Here is a 13,973-nt window from a genome sequence, read left to right on the forward strand (position 1 = left end):
GCCACAAGCATATATCGAGTTATTTGTGTTTATGTTCCAGGATCATGGTGGTCTTGGCTTGCTAAGGTGTTAGAGGGTCCCTTCATGTTTCCGGTCACGAGTTCTCTGAATTCACTTTAATCGTATTTTGCTTTGAAATCAGGATTTGGATAATGAGCCAGCATTGACCCCTTTTCTCTGTAGCATGAAAGTGCTGAGGTCTTAGTGCCCTGTTGTTTTCCTGGATCCCCTTCTTTGTCTTTGTCTGTCTGTTTGTTTGTCTCTGTGTCTTTCTGTCTCTCTCTCTCATGCCTCTCAGTTCAAGGCATGTTACCATCTTGGCTCCACACAAAGCCACTTTCTTTCCCCCTCCCTCCATCTCTTTCTCTCTTCCTCCTTCCTCTGTATCTGTTCCCCTCACCCTTTCTAATGTGTATCTGTATATGCTCTATCTGTTTGTTTTTTTGTAAGATATAATTTCAAGTGACAAAAAGGTAATGCTCAAGTCTCATCTGTATCACATAACGGAGGGAAGGTGCCTTCCTGGAATAACATCCTATACCTACACAACTCTGCATGCCTTCCTTGACCTGGGTTCATATTAAAAGAAATGACAACAGTTTTCTTAAAAATGACTTTAGCCAGTCAAGCAGGATTCTGTTCTGAAGGACCTTCCTCTAAAGGCAGACCTGAAGTCTGTGGAGTGGCCTGGTAAGAATTTTCTGTGTCTTCAGTACAGACAAATGCACTGTCTAGTGGGGAATTTAGTGAGATAAATAGCAAAGTTAAGAATAATGGCACAGAGTAGGAAGGACTGAAGCAGAAGCTATTAGGCAATGGAATCCATGAATAAATAGGAACCATCCCATGAAGGGTGAGCAAGTAGTCGAAGGAAGTTAGCATGAGTAGAAGAAAAGGAGAATAAGAGTAAGATGGAGCCGGGCAGCTCCCATTTATTCTTCTCAGTGAAGGAATACTGCCAAGGGCAGCTGCCTGTTAAGTGTTGCTGTCCTTGTGACCTCATAAAGGTTGTTAAATCCTCCTGTGGTAAATAAGGAAGGTGTTCACATGAAGAGGAACAGAGAAACAAGAATCATGGTAAGTGCACTCTTGTCATTGGAAGCCATTGTGGCCTGAATGATTTCCCAAGTCACCTTAGGACGACTCTTCTCTAAGTAGCAGGCATGTGTCCTTACATCAATACAGACTCCTATAACAGTGCAAGAGGATTCACAAAAAAGTAAATTGAAGATTACTCAGAAAATGGAAACTTGACAAGAAGTGTGTAACATGTTTCTGAAGTACAAGAAGCTTCTAATACTGAGCAAGAAAATGACACATGTCAGCTGTAAGGATGCCACAACAAAATGCGTGCTTACCAATGAGTAATTTCACTCTCGGGTACCATTTGACAATAGTCAGAGACATTTTTGGTGGTCGCAAAAGGATGCTGCTACTGGTGGACTGGTGTGTAGTGAGTGGAGGCCAGAGATGCTACCACAGTTCTGCAATGCACTGGACAGCTCCCTAGTGACAGAATCATCCAGCCCCAACATCAAGAGTGCCAAGGTTGAGAAACACTTTCCTAAACCAAGACACGTTGGTTCAAAACAAATTAACCTTTCTTAGTTCTAATTCTCACATATTTCAAATCAATTCTTAGCCCTTAAACTATGTGCTTCTACTATGAATATCACTAGTCATTATAATTGAAAACATCTGAAATTAAGTACATAAACTTCTACAATTTAAATGTATTATTTTGTTTTGAAAAATTCCACTCCTTATACAAGAAAAGGAATATTTTGAAAGGTTCTCTGAATTGTATTATTGCAGTGTTGCTGATGTAAGTAAAAGGAATAGGCAGAAATAGATATTTTCAGACAATAGGGAAATAATGAAAGTGATGAAATTGCAGAGTCAAATCTGTTACCTTTATAAAGCAAAATGTCCAAAGCCCATTATCCTGTAGCCCTAGTCCATCTAAACGTGCATATTTTGGCCTTCTGCAGACTTAATATACTTATTCAATAGCTGACTGTAGGCATGTAAGTGCTCAATAATGTAGCCATGTGAGAGTTATACATGGACGGGTAAATGTTCACCTAGTGTGATTTCAACTTCAGAGAGAAAAAGATATATTCCTCACTGACAAAGCGGAAATGATTGTCTTGTCTTTTCAAAGTCATTAGATTCTACCATTAGATATAGAAAAATCCTAGGCAGGATAACATACGGATTGAGCATCTTAATCCAAAATACTGAAATCTGAAATGCTCCAAAATCTGAAACTTTTTGAGTGCTGACATGATGCCGTAAGTGGAAAATCCCACACCTGACCTTAGGGGATGGGTCACAGTCAAAATGCAGTCAGATTTGTTTTTATGCATAAAATTATTTAAAATATTTTATCTAATCAGTTTTAGGCTATTTGTATAAGGTGTATACAAAACATAAATGAACTTTCTGTTTAGACCTGGATTACATCCCCAACATATCTCATTATGTATATGCAAATATTTCAAAGTCTTAATAAAACCCAAATCCACAATACTTCTGGTCCCAAGGTAAGGGGATCCTTAGCCTGTATAAAATTTTAATAGCTGTTACCATTTTAATAGGAATTAATCTTAGAATTTTTAGAGATTTAACAGAGGTTTACAATTCTTGTTGTTTTTAGGGTGGAGAAAGAAGAGAGCAATTTAGAACAGGGGTTCAGACTTCAGTAGGGAGCTTTCACAGGGCAGGGGGCAAACCATGAACAACATGAAGCTTTGAGGAAAGCGTAACACATCGAATGCTTCATAATTGAACTAAGTTTCTCCTAAATAGTTTACATTTATTTATCAATAATATTATTTTTATTTTCCTTAAAAATATCTAGTAAGGTAGCTATGACAATTTTACATGTGTGGAAACTGAGGCCTGATTAGGAGTTCATCAATGTGCCCAGGGTCACATAGTGAGCAGATGGCAGAATGGTTTTTTTTTTCTTTTTTTTTTTTACAGGCGTGAGCCATCGTGCCCAGCCACATTTGTTCTTTAAAGTAGTTTTTTTTTTAATTATTATTATTATACCTTAAGTTTTAGGGTACATGTGCACAATGTGCAGGTTTGTTACATATGTATACATGTGCCATGTTGGTGTGCTGCACCCATTAACTCATCATTTAGCATTAGGTATATCTCCTAATGCTATCGCTCCCCCCTCCCCCCACCCCACAACAGTCCCCGGTGTGTGATGTTCCCCTTCCCGTGTCCATGTGTTCTCATTGTTCAATTCCTACCTATGAGTGAGAACATGTGGTGTTTGGTTTTTTGTCCTTGTGATAGTTTGCTAAGAATGATGGTTTCCAGCTTCATCCATGTCCCTACAAGGGACATGAACTCATCATTTTTTATGGCTGCATAGTATTCCATGGTGTATATGTGCCACATTTTCTTAATCCAGTCTATCATTGTTGGACATTTCGGTTGGTTCCAAGTCTTTGCTATTGTGAATAGTGCCACAGTAAACATACGAGTGCATGTGTCTTTATAGCAGCATGATTTATAATCCTTTGGGTATATACCCAGTAATAGGAAGGCTGGGTCAAATGGTATTTCTAGTTCTAGATCCCTGAGGAATCACCACACTGACTTCCACAATGGTTGAACTAGTTTACAGTCCCACCAACAGTGTAAAAAGTGTTCCTATTTCTCCACATTCTCTCCAGCACTTGTTGTTTCCTGACTTTCTAATGATGGCCATTCTAACTGGTGTGAGATGGTATCTCATTGTGGTTTTGATTTGCATTTCTCTGATGGCCAGTGATGATGAGCATTTTTTCATGTGTTTTTTGGCTGCATAAATGTCTTCTTTTGAGAAGTGTCTGTTCACATCCTTTGCCCACTTTTTGATGGGGTTGTTTTTTTCTTGTAAATTTGTTTGAGTTCATTGTAGATTCTGGATATTAGCCCTTTGTCACATGAGTAGGTTGCAAAAATTTTCTCCCCAGAATGGGGTTTTGAATTGAGTTGTGACTGACCAGACAGAATGTACTTTAAAAAAAATTGTCCCTCAAAATCCTTTCATGAAGATTGTGCGAACTAACATTTAATGACTGGCCATAAAGTAAGGAAAACTACCATTACTTGATGATTTCTCTGCTAAATCCTATGCAAATATAGTATAGTAAATACTGTTCTAGTATAGTCTGTACATAAATTACTTTATGCACAATAATAGCTGCACAATTTGTTAGAGATACGCTCAGGAATAAACGAAACCAAAATTCAGTGGCTTGAACAAAAGAGGTTCATTTTACCTGTATCAAGAATCTTGGCTGGGCACAGTGGCTCACGCCTGTTATCCTAGAACTTTGAGAGGCTGAGGCGGGAAGATGGCTTGAGCCTAGCAGTTGAGACCAACCTGGGCAACATGGCGAGACCCCCATCTCTACAAAAAATTTAAAAATTAGTTGGGTATGGTGGTACGCACCTGTAGTCTCAGGTACTCAGGAGGCTGAGGTGGAGGGATCACTTGAGCCTGGGAGATCGAGTCTGCAGAGAGCTATGATCACACCATGGCACTCCAGCCTGGGCGACAGAGTGAGAGCCTGTCTCGAAAGAAAAAAAAAAGGAAGAAAAAGAATCTTATCCTATGTAATCAAGCCCTAGTATTTGTTGATTAAGTCCCTGAAAAGTCCACCAAAATCTCTTCATAAAGCAAAGGCAAGTTTACTGCTTACTGTTGTGTGGGACACCACCACTTGGAGAGCATCTTACTAGCTACTTAGAGTAAGGAGGCCACGGGCAGGACGGTTATGAGATATTTGGTGTCTGGTTTAACGTGGCTTTCTTAACGTGAGGCGTGCTTGAGACTGGGTAAACTTCAAGGTAGAATAGCTAAGGATTAGTGAACGCAGGAAGGCAAGGATTTGGAAGGGACTCTTGATGGGTAAATAGCCAGTTGATTAGTTGGTCTGGATAATCTATTGTCCTGAGAAGAGAGAAATGAGGATTAGTTGAGTGGTCTGTTGTTCAGATAAACAGATTAGGGGATGTTCCTGAAACTAACAATAAAGTAAGTTTCAGTGTTATCTTGGCAAGAGTTTCTCCACTGAGTAAAGTCACTTAGATGCAGATGTGTTGGTTCTCACATTGTAGCTCAAAAATTTCATCAGTGATTCAGGTTTCTTTATTTTTCCGTTCTTACAGTTTGAAGGCAGCTGGAACAGTTTCAAACGTCACACCCACATCCCAGATATTAGAAAGACAAGGGAAAAGAGAAGGGGCAAACAGCTAAAATCTAGGTCACCTGAATGTGTCCGGTTTTTCCAGAAGTCTTATATGTTGGTGTCATTCCATTGGCCACAAGGTCTCATGACTAGCTCTAGCCAGAAGGCAACTGAGAAGGCAAATCTTTAGGCTTTACAGCTTCTCCAGCAGAAGGAGTAAAAAGAGGTTATAAATTGATTTTGTGTTGCTAATACACTGTGATGATTACCCAGATGATTTTATCTAAATAATTTTCTAACTGGACAGTATTAATATTAGTAGGTACTGTGATGAATCATGCTGTATTCCCAGGCACGCTGCCAGGTTATTTACACGCATCACTTCATGGAACTTCACTCTAATCGTATTTTGTAGATATTAGTATTATTCCCTTTATGGATCAGGAAAGTGACGGTAATTAACTTGACTAAGGACACAGTTGGTGGATATCAGAGAAGGGATTAAGAACCCAGAACTATTTTACTCCAAAGTTTGTGCTACACATCCACTGCTTCTTCCAGTGTAAAGATGTAGCACTCAACTGTAATGGACATGTTAACTGTGATTCATTAATGATGATTAATTAACTCTCCTGTATCCAAACAATGCCAGTTACAATCAGAAACTCCTATAATCAGATAATAAATCAAATTTACCTACATATCCAGAATGTTTTTTTACATGATAAAATCTGACTTTAAGAAAAAATAAATTTCACCTAATGTGGAATAAAGTAGTGTAGCATTTTTTAAAATGTACCGAAGGCAATCAAATGAAACTGGTGTTATGAGCCATATTTTTGTTGGCAACTGTTATCACCCAAACACACATATTCAGAATTATTTCATCTTATTCAAAGATTCAAGATTCAAAAATATTTGTTAAAACTCATCTGAAAAACTCAGCTGCAGCCTGAACTTTTTCCTGTTTTCCTATAGTATCCCCACATCTGATTGTTTTAAATAACAATCTCGGTAAAATTACAAAATTAATAAAATTATTTTCTCCTGCCAAGCTGCAGATTCTTCCATGTTTGCACTGTAAAATCAACTAATCGAAAATTTGAAACACAGTGTTGCCTGTTACTTTTTCTGAGTCTATGAAAATATAAATTGTCATCTTTTCTTGCTGCTATTTTGCTATTCAGCGGGTACACAAATGCACATGACAAAATGAGGATCGCCTTATCTGTAAGACTGAAAATAAGGCTTGTGTTTCTCCCAAGTCGTGCTTGCATTTCTCACTGGCTATCAGGTGTCCCATCCCAGCCCCTGCTGTCTGCAGGGGAGCTGAGCAGCTGAGTCTTGCTCATTCCAGGACCTGGCAGCTACCCTGGAAAAAAACCATTGGCAAAGCTGTGCAGGCCCTCTTTGGAGACTAGAGGGCTTTCCTGGTGCCCTGCCTGGGCCGGCAGCTTCCTCACAAACACAGCACACTGCTGGGGACAAGCTACTGGCTTCTCCTGCCTCACACAGGGCCCCTTAGGCCTGGTCCTACGAGGTCATCATCCTTCTGGACAGCCATCTCCCGAGTGCCTTGCCCAGCCCATGTGGCCCCCATCGCCATAGCCCCAGGTGCCACCATTGTCCTGGGTGGTCAGCTCAGTGCCACCCTTACTGGCAGCCCACCCTCCCATCCCACAGCCCAGATTCCCTGGCATTAAGCTCAGTCTCTTGCTGCTACAGGGAGCAAGAACTGTGCCAGGAAGCTGGGGGGTGAACCAGGTGGAGGAAGAGGACCCTGCGTCAGAGGAGAGGTAATGTCCCGGTATCCAGGGCCAAACTGGTCTCTGCCAGCTCCAAGGCTGACAGCATCCTGAGGGGACAGCGGGTCCCAGATGCATGGAGAAGGGGCTGCTGCAGTGATAAACCCCAGACAAACACAGGAGTGATACAATTGTAAGAATCACGAGGCCGGGCATTGTGGCTCACACCTGTAATCAGCGCTTTGGGAGGTCCAGACAGGCAGATTGCCTGCTCAGGAGTTGGAAACCAGCCTGGGCAAGATGGTGAAACTCCGCCTCTACTAAAATACAAAAATCAGCTGGGCGTGGTGGCCGGCGCCTGTAATCCCAGCTACGCTGGAGGCTGAGTCACGATAATTGCTTGAACCCAGGAGGCGGGGATTGTAGTGAGCCAAGATCGCGCCATTGCACTCCAGCCTGGACAACAAAGCGAAACTGTGTCCAAAAAAAAAAAAAAAGAAAAGAAAAAATCACGGGTGATGGGGCAGCGCACATTAAAAAGGGGGATCCTGTGGCCAGAGAGCTGCTCTGGGTCCCGAACGTGGGTAGCACAGAGAGGCACGGCTCGCCTGCCAGGGCTGCACACTCTGCAGTGGCGCAGAGCGCCCGGCGCTCTGAGCGCAGGGTCCCCAGACATCGCGGGGCATCCTGCACAGCGGGGGTGCGGCCCTGACCCAAGAGCGGGGCAGGGGTGCTGAGGACAGGATCTCCGATGCCTCTGCTCCTCGGGCGCCCGCAGTGCTGAGCCGAAGCTCAGCGGGGCTGAGCTCCAGCTGGGGGCGGGGAGCCGGCAGCCTCTAGGCCGGGGCTCCCTCCAGAGGCAGCGTTGCACCCTGACCCTAGCTTCCGCCTGCGGCGTCCAGATGCCGAAAGCAGGGAGCCTGAACCCAAAACTGCGATCAGAGAATCGTGTGTGTGAAGGGTTTCTTGTGTCCTCCGTGTTCCCCTGTGGAAGCGAGTGGAGGTGCCTCCGGCCTGCACACAAGATGCTCTCAGGAGACCCTGAGCTCCCATTGCGCCTGTGAAAGGAAAATATTTGGGGCCCCCCGAAATTACTAAATTAAACTTAAGCTGGGAGCTGCTTAGAACAAACCTGCCTCCCATTTTATTTAAAGTCACTCCCCTGCTCACTGAGATAGATGCATATTTGATTTGCCTCCTTTGGAAAGGTGTTTGTGCTGGGCAGCACCAAGGCGCGGTGCAGGGAACGGCTCAGGACTGCGAGCAGATGCGGGCCAGGACGGTGTCCAGGAGCGGCCGGCGCAGGTGCTGCTGCGTGGTCAGCGGCGCCAGGGGCAGTCGGGGCGTGGGCACCTCCAGGTCATGCTTGCGTTTCTCCAGGGCGATCTCAGGCTTCCACAGGGTCCCCAGGGGACACTGCTGAGAGCGGACGGTCAGAGCGTCCAGAAGGCTCGTCTTACCGCAGCCCTTTTGCTGTCTTGGTTCCCGTGGATCCCGTTGCTCAGGCGGCGCAGGGGCTCCCTGTACTTGGGCAGCGGCTTTAGCTTGTCCAGGCACTGCTGCTGCTCGGCCTGGCTGGAGCCCGCTGGGCTCATGACTGAGCCGCGTTTCATAGGGGCGTTTAAAGATCCGGGTCATGGGACGCTGAAGTTCTGGCGGTGCGCCATCCCTGGGCTCTGGGAGGGTTTCGCTGAGGGGCTGGGCAGGAAGCTAGCCACTGGGCGCTGGGGCAGGGCCGGAGCTGATGCTGGAGTTGGGCTGTGAGACCCGGGCTGGCTGGGTTGAGAGGACGGCTGTTGGGGAGGGGACATCGACTGCAGGGTCTGCACCTGTTGGCCCTGCGACGGCGACGACAGCATGGGGAGGCTGCTCTGGCTACCATGGACTCCGGGAGCCACCACCTGGGGAGCCTCAGCGGTCCGCACCACTGTCAGCTACTGCATCCGGGACTGCACTGGCTGCAGCTGGGCTGCACTTGCAGCTGCCGAACTACCCTTGGAGCTCAGACAAATTGCAGCTGTTGCTGGGCATACATCTGTCCAGGGAATGCTTGCACTTGCCACACCAAAGGCTGGGTCTGTGACTGACTATGGCGGGAGCTGCAATGGTTGGTTCTGAGCAGCTGGAGGTTGCCGGGACTGTGGTGGTGTGGTTGATGTATCCCCTGCAGCTGCTGGGGCAGGACCTGGGAGGTGGCAGGCTGCAGCAGACATTGCATTGGTGGTTGCTGTATTGGCACTGGGCCTGCAAAGCCTGTTGCTGCTGCTCTTGTAGCTGCAGCTGTGCCCTGTGCTGCTGTGTCAGTTGCTGGTTTCGATGATTCAATATAACTGGAAATTTTATTAGTCTTGTAATTTTTTTAGTCTCCATTTCTGTTCTGATTTTGTTTTGTTTTGAGACGGAGTCTTGCTTTGTCACCCAGACTGGAGTGCAATGGCGCGATCTCAGCCCACTGTAACCTCTGCCTCCCCAGTTCAAGCGATTCTCTTGCCTCAGCCTCCCAAGTAGCTGGGATTACAGGCACCAGCCACCATGCCTGGCTGATTTTTGTATTTATAGTAGAGACTCGGTTTTGCCATGTTGGCTAGGCTGGTCTCAAACTCTTGACCTCAGGTGGTCCGCCTGTCTTGGCCTCCCAAAGTGCTGGGATTGCAGGCATGAGCCACCACCCTGGCCTCTGCTCTGATCTTTGTTATTTCTTTTCTTTTACTAATTTTGGGTTTGTTTTGCTCTTGCTTTGCCATTTCTTTAAGATGCAGCATTAGGTTATTTATTGGAAGTTTTTCTACTTTTTACGTAGGGGTTTATTGCTATAAACTTCCCCCTTAGTACTGCTTTTGTTGTATCCCATAGATTTGGTTACATTGTGTTTCCATTTTCATTTGTCATAAGAAATTTTTTAAACATTTTCCTCTTAATTTCTTCATTGACTCAATGGTCATTCAGAAGCATGTAGTTTAATTTCCATGTGTTTGTATGGTTTTCAAAGTTTCTTTAGTTATTTATTTCTAGTTTTATTCCAGTGTGGTCAGAAAAACATATTTAATGTAATTTCATGTTTTTAAAAAAATTTTTTGAAACGTGTTTTGTGGTCTACCATATGGTCAATCTTTGAGACTGTTTTATGTGCTGGGGAGAAGGATGTGTATTCTGAAGCTGATGGATGAAATATTCTGTAAATATGTATTAGGTCCATTTAGTCTACAGTACAGATTGTCTGATGATTCTTTGTTGACTTTCTGTTTAGCTGATCTGTTCAATGCTGAAAGTGGGGTGTTAAAGTCCCAGCTATTATTTTATTGGTGTTTGTCTCTCTAACCCTAATAACATTTGCTTTATATATCTGAGTGCTCCAATGCTGGGTACATATATATTTATAATAGTTATATTCTCTTGAAGAATTGATGATTATATAATAAACTTTATTATCTCTTTTTACAGTTTTTGTCTTCAAATCTATTTTATCTCATGTAAGTGTAGCTACTCCTGCTCTTTTTTGGTTTTCACTTCATGGAACGTCTTTTTCAACCCCTTCATTTTCAATCTATGTGTGTCTTTATAGGTGAAGTGGATTTCTTGTAGGAAGCCTGTAGTTGGCTCTTGTCTTTTCATTGATTGAGCTACTCTGTGTTTTTTGATTGGATCATTTAGTCCATTTACCTTCAGTGTTGTTACTGATAGGTAAGGGCGTACTATTGCAGTTTTGCTATTTCTCTTCTAGTTGATTGTCTGGTCCTCTCTTCCTTTCTTTCGTGCTTCCTGTGTTCCTTTGTATAAAAGTGAGTTGCTCTGGTAGTATGTTTTAACTGCTTGCTTTCTATTTTGTGTATACCTATGATAGGATTTTGTTTTTTGGTTACCATGAAGCTTGTAAAGAACATCTTATAACCAATTATTTTAATCTAATGACAACTTCTTTTTACTTTCTTCTTATGCAGAGTTTGAAGGTCAGAGGTGAGAGCTTAGTGTCTCCCTGGGTCATTCCTGATCACGCGCCTGGCCCTGAGCATCCACATTGCCTTCTAGATTCCCAAAACTGTTGCCACAGCCCTAAATTCCAAAGGGTATCCTTTCCAAGTCTTCTTTCCTAGGGTTTTTCAGCAAGACTATTTTTGCCCCAACTGACATCCTTTTCTCAGATGAGTGGGGTCAGCCATTTCCATTTAAATGTTTTTAACAGGCATTTAGTTATTGATTTGAGATTTTTCTGCTTTTTCATTGATGGAATTCTGCTATAAGCTTCCTTCAGAGCATGGTTTTCAATTAATCCTGTAAGTCTTTTTTAGGTTTTGTCTACTTTTTCATTTATCTTAAAATACTGTCTTATACTACTTGTGGTTTCTTTTTTGACCTTTTATTATTTTGGAAAGTTTCTGCTAATGTTCACATTTTTAGGAGTTTCCCAAATTTCTTCCTTTCATTGATCCCTAATTTGCTTTTCTTATGATGAGAAAATATTCTTTGTATTATTTTAATCCTTCAATTTAATTGATGTTTGTTTTATGGCTTTGCATAGTGTCTTAGAAAATGTTCTGTGTGCATTTGGGAAGAATACAGATTCTGCTGTAGAATAGTGTGTTCTATATGTATCTGTTAGGTGTATTTGGTTTATAATGTTGTTCATATTTTCTATTTCCTCGTTGTCTTGTTTCTAGTTGTTATACCCATTAGTGTAAGTAGGGTATTAAAGTCTCCAACTATCATTGCTGAATTATTTCATTTCTGTCAAGTTTTGCCTCTGTGTTTCTGTACTCTTTCCCTGAGTGCATATATGTCAATAAGTTTTACATTTTCCTGATTAATTTACCCTTTGTCATTATAAAATATCCTTATTTCTCTTAATATTTTTGTTGTTGTTTTAAAGTAAGTTTGTCTAATTTTAGACAATTCCTTTTGTCCCGTTAAGAAACAGTCTATTCAGAAGGTGCCGTGATTGTCCCTGGCAGGGAGGGTTGGTGCCCTGGACTTGGGGGAGATAGCAGCAATGCTGTGTCCACAGGGCTGAGTGCAGCTGCCTAACAGCAGGGACTCACAGTAACAGTTGCCAGGACACCTTGGGCACATTGGCCACAATGATACCAGTGAGGAATATGACAGAGTCCAGGATGTGATACTGCAGGGACACTGCCATGATGAAGAAAAGGGTGCCGGTGGAGATGGCCATTCCCGCCACTAACCAACACAGTGCCCCCTCTCAGTGGCAATGGCATCTTCTCATTTCCAACTCCTGAGATCAAGGAGGCAATATGACCAGTGATGTGCGGTCACTGTGCTGATGGCCATGCCGTGGCGATGCCTACCAAGGAAGTAGACATTTTATTCTAGGGAAGTTCAGCTATGGAGGAGCACACAGCCAGCTTGTAGCCCTCCCTCAGCGCTTGCATGATCCGTGAGCGTGTGATGTTACAAAGACCAAGCATGTGTCATCTAGGCCCTTCAGTTTCATCCTTCCTCTACGACAAGCTTTGTAACAAGGTTGTCACAAAGAACAGACATGAGGCCCCAGAAGGGAGAAGGGGTATGGGTGGGCATGCAGCCAGACAGCTAGCAGCCTCACCTCTCAGACAGGTTGGAGAAGAGAAACAGATGTTCTTGTTCCCAAGAGGGTCTCGTGTGCAACTCAGAGGAGCGGGCCGAGGGCTCAGACTCCCCCGTGACGGGCGAGTTACCCACCTAGAAGAAATGTGGAAAATAGATCAAAATTAGGCACCTTGTTCCTTGCCTCTTACACTGAGGTAGAGAAAGGTGGAACACCAGCTGCTGTAAGCACAGTCCCCAGGGCTGGTTCCCCTGCCACTTGCCCGACACCCCTGAGAAGGCAGCCCCTTGACATCTGCAGAGATCTGGTCTCCTCTTTAGCTTCCACAATGTCCACACCCCAGCTGCTCTGCAGCGACGATCTCCTCAGAATCTCAGATGACAAGAGCTTGCTGCAGAAGAAAGCTGTGACAGGCGCCTCAGATCCTAGAAGGACCCCAGCCCGCCTCTCCAATCTGTGCTGCAGCAAACCCCAGCACGGAGGCCTTGGAACCTGAAGCTGTCAGTTTGGCAAGAATACAACTGAAGATAGTTTGACCTAGGAGCTGAAGACTCGAAGAACTATTATTTCTTAAGCTCAAAGAGATGTTCTTGGAACCAGAAAAGGCTGCTGTCAGGCAGATCTAGCAAAGCAAGAGCCCTGGGCCTCATAGAAAGGGAAACAGGGGTGAGCTATACTGGCTGGGCACCTGGGAAGACACTGAAGGTGTTAATAATCTCGTGAGGGCCAGGGAAATTCTAACGAGGTGATCTCCTGCTTTGAGCTCAGCAGGAGGCATCCTTTGCACCTAGAACCTTCACTCCAGCCGACAGCTCCCTGAGCCAGGGCCAGCATGGCTTTCCTGCCTTGGACACCTGTCAGGGTTGCTGGGAAGAGGGGAGTGCTAGGTCCCCTCGCTGAGTGCATTTTGGGGCTCAGACTGTCTCAGAACAGTCACAGATCAACAATCCCAGGTGGGTCTCCTCTGCTGTTGGTTAAGAAACTCCCAGACCTTCTACAGGCTCCTCCCAGAACCCCCCAGATAACTGTCCACAAACGCTGGGAGCAGGCATAGATGTTGGACAGTGATTCACATTTTCCTGGATGGGAACACGCTTGATCATCAAAATCCTGTGAGGAACAGGGTTCAGAGAGATGTAACTTGCCCAAGCTTTCTCAGACAGGGAAGGGCAGGCCAGGGCTTGAGCAGGGACTCTCAGCTCCTGGGGGCCCAAGCTCCTACTCTGCTGAGGCTTCCTCACCTGGGAGTCACCAGAGACCAGAGGAGGGGTGGCTGGCACCCACCTGAGGATCATCTTAAAGAGGTGGACACGATGTCAGTGCTTTTTATCTCTTGCTAACAAGCAAAGATCCCTATCAAAATGACAACTAGGACAAGTACAGAGCCAAGTACCCCTGGGTGAGGAGCAGGGGCATCAGCCAGAGAAACAGGCAGCAGCAAGGACCCAAGCCTGGAGTCTGGGGCTCTCCATAGGAGGATGAGATGCTGGC

The 13,973-nt window shown here is 44.5% G+C and overlaps 1 pseudogene; it reads right to left on the minus strand.

The window, feature by feature from the left end:
• Positions 1-8,199: 8,199 nt before the first annotated feature.
• On the minus strand, positions 8,200-12,107 carry LOC129472160 (mediator of RNA polymerase II transcription subunit 15-like; annotated as a pseudogene).
• Between the last annotated feature and the right edge of the window lie 1,866 nt (positions 12,108-13,973).

This window comes from Symphalangus syndactylus, chromosome 22, assembly GCF_028878055.3.
Source record: "Symphalangus syndactylus isolate Jambi chromosome 22, NHGRI_mSymSyn1-v2.1_pri, whole genome shotgun sequence".
Taxonomy (NCBI): Eukaryota; Metazoa; Chordata; class Mammalia; order Primates; family Hylobatidae; genus Symphalangus; species Symphalangus syndactylus.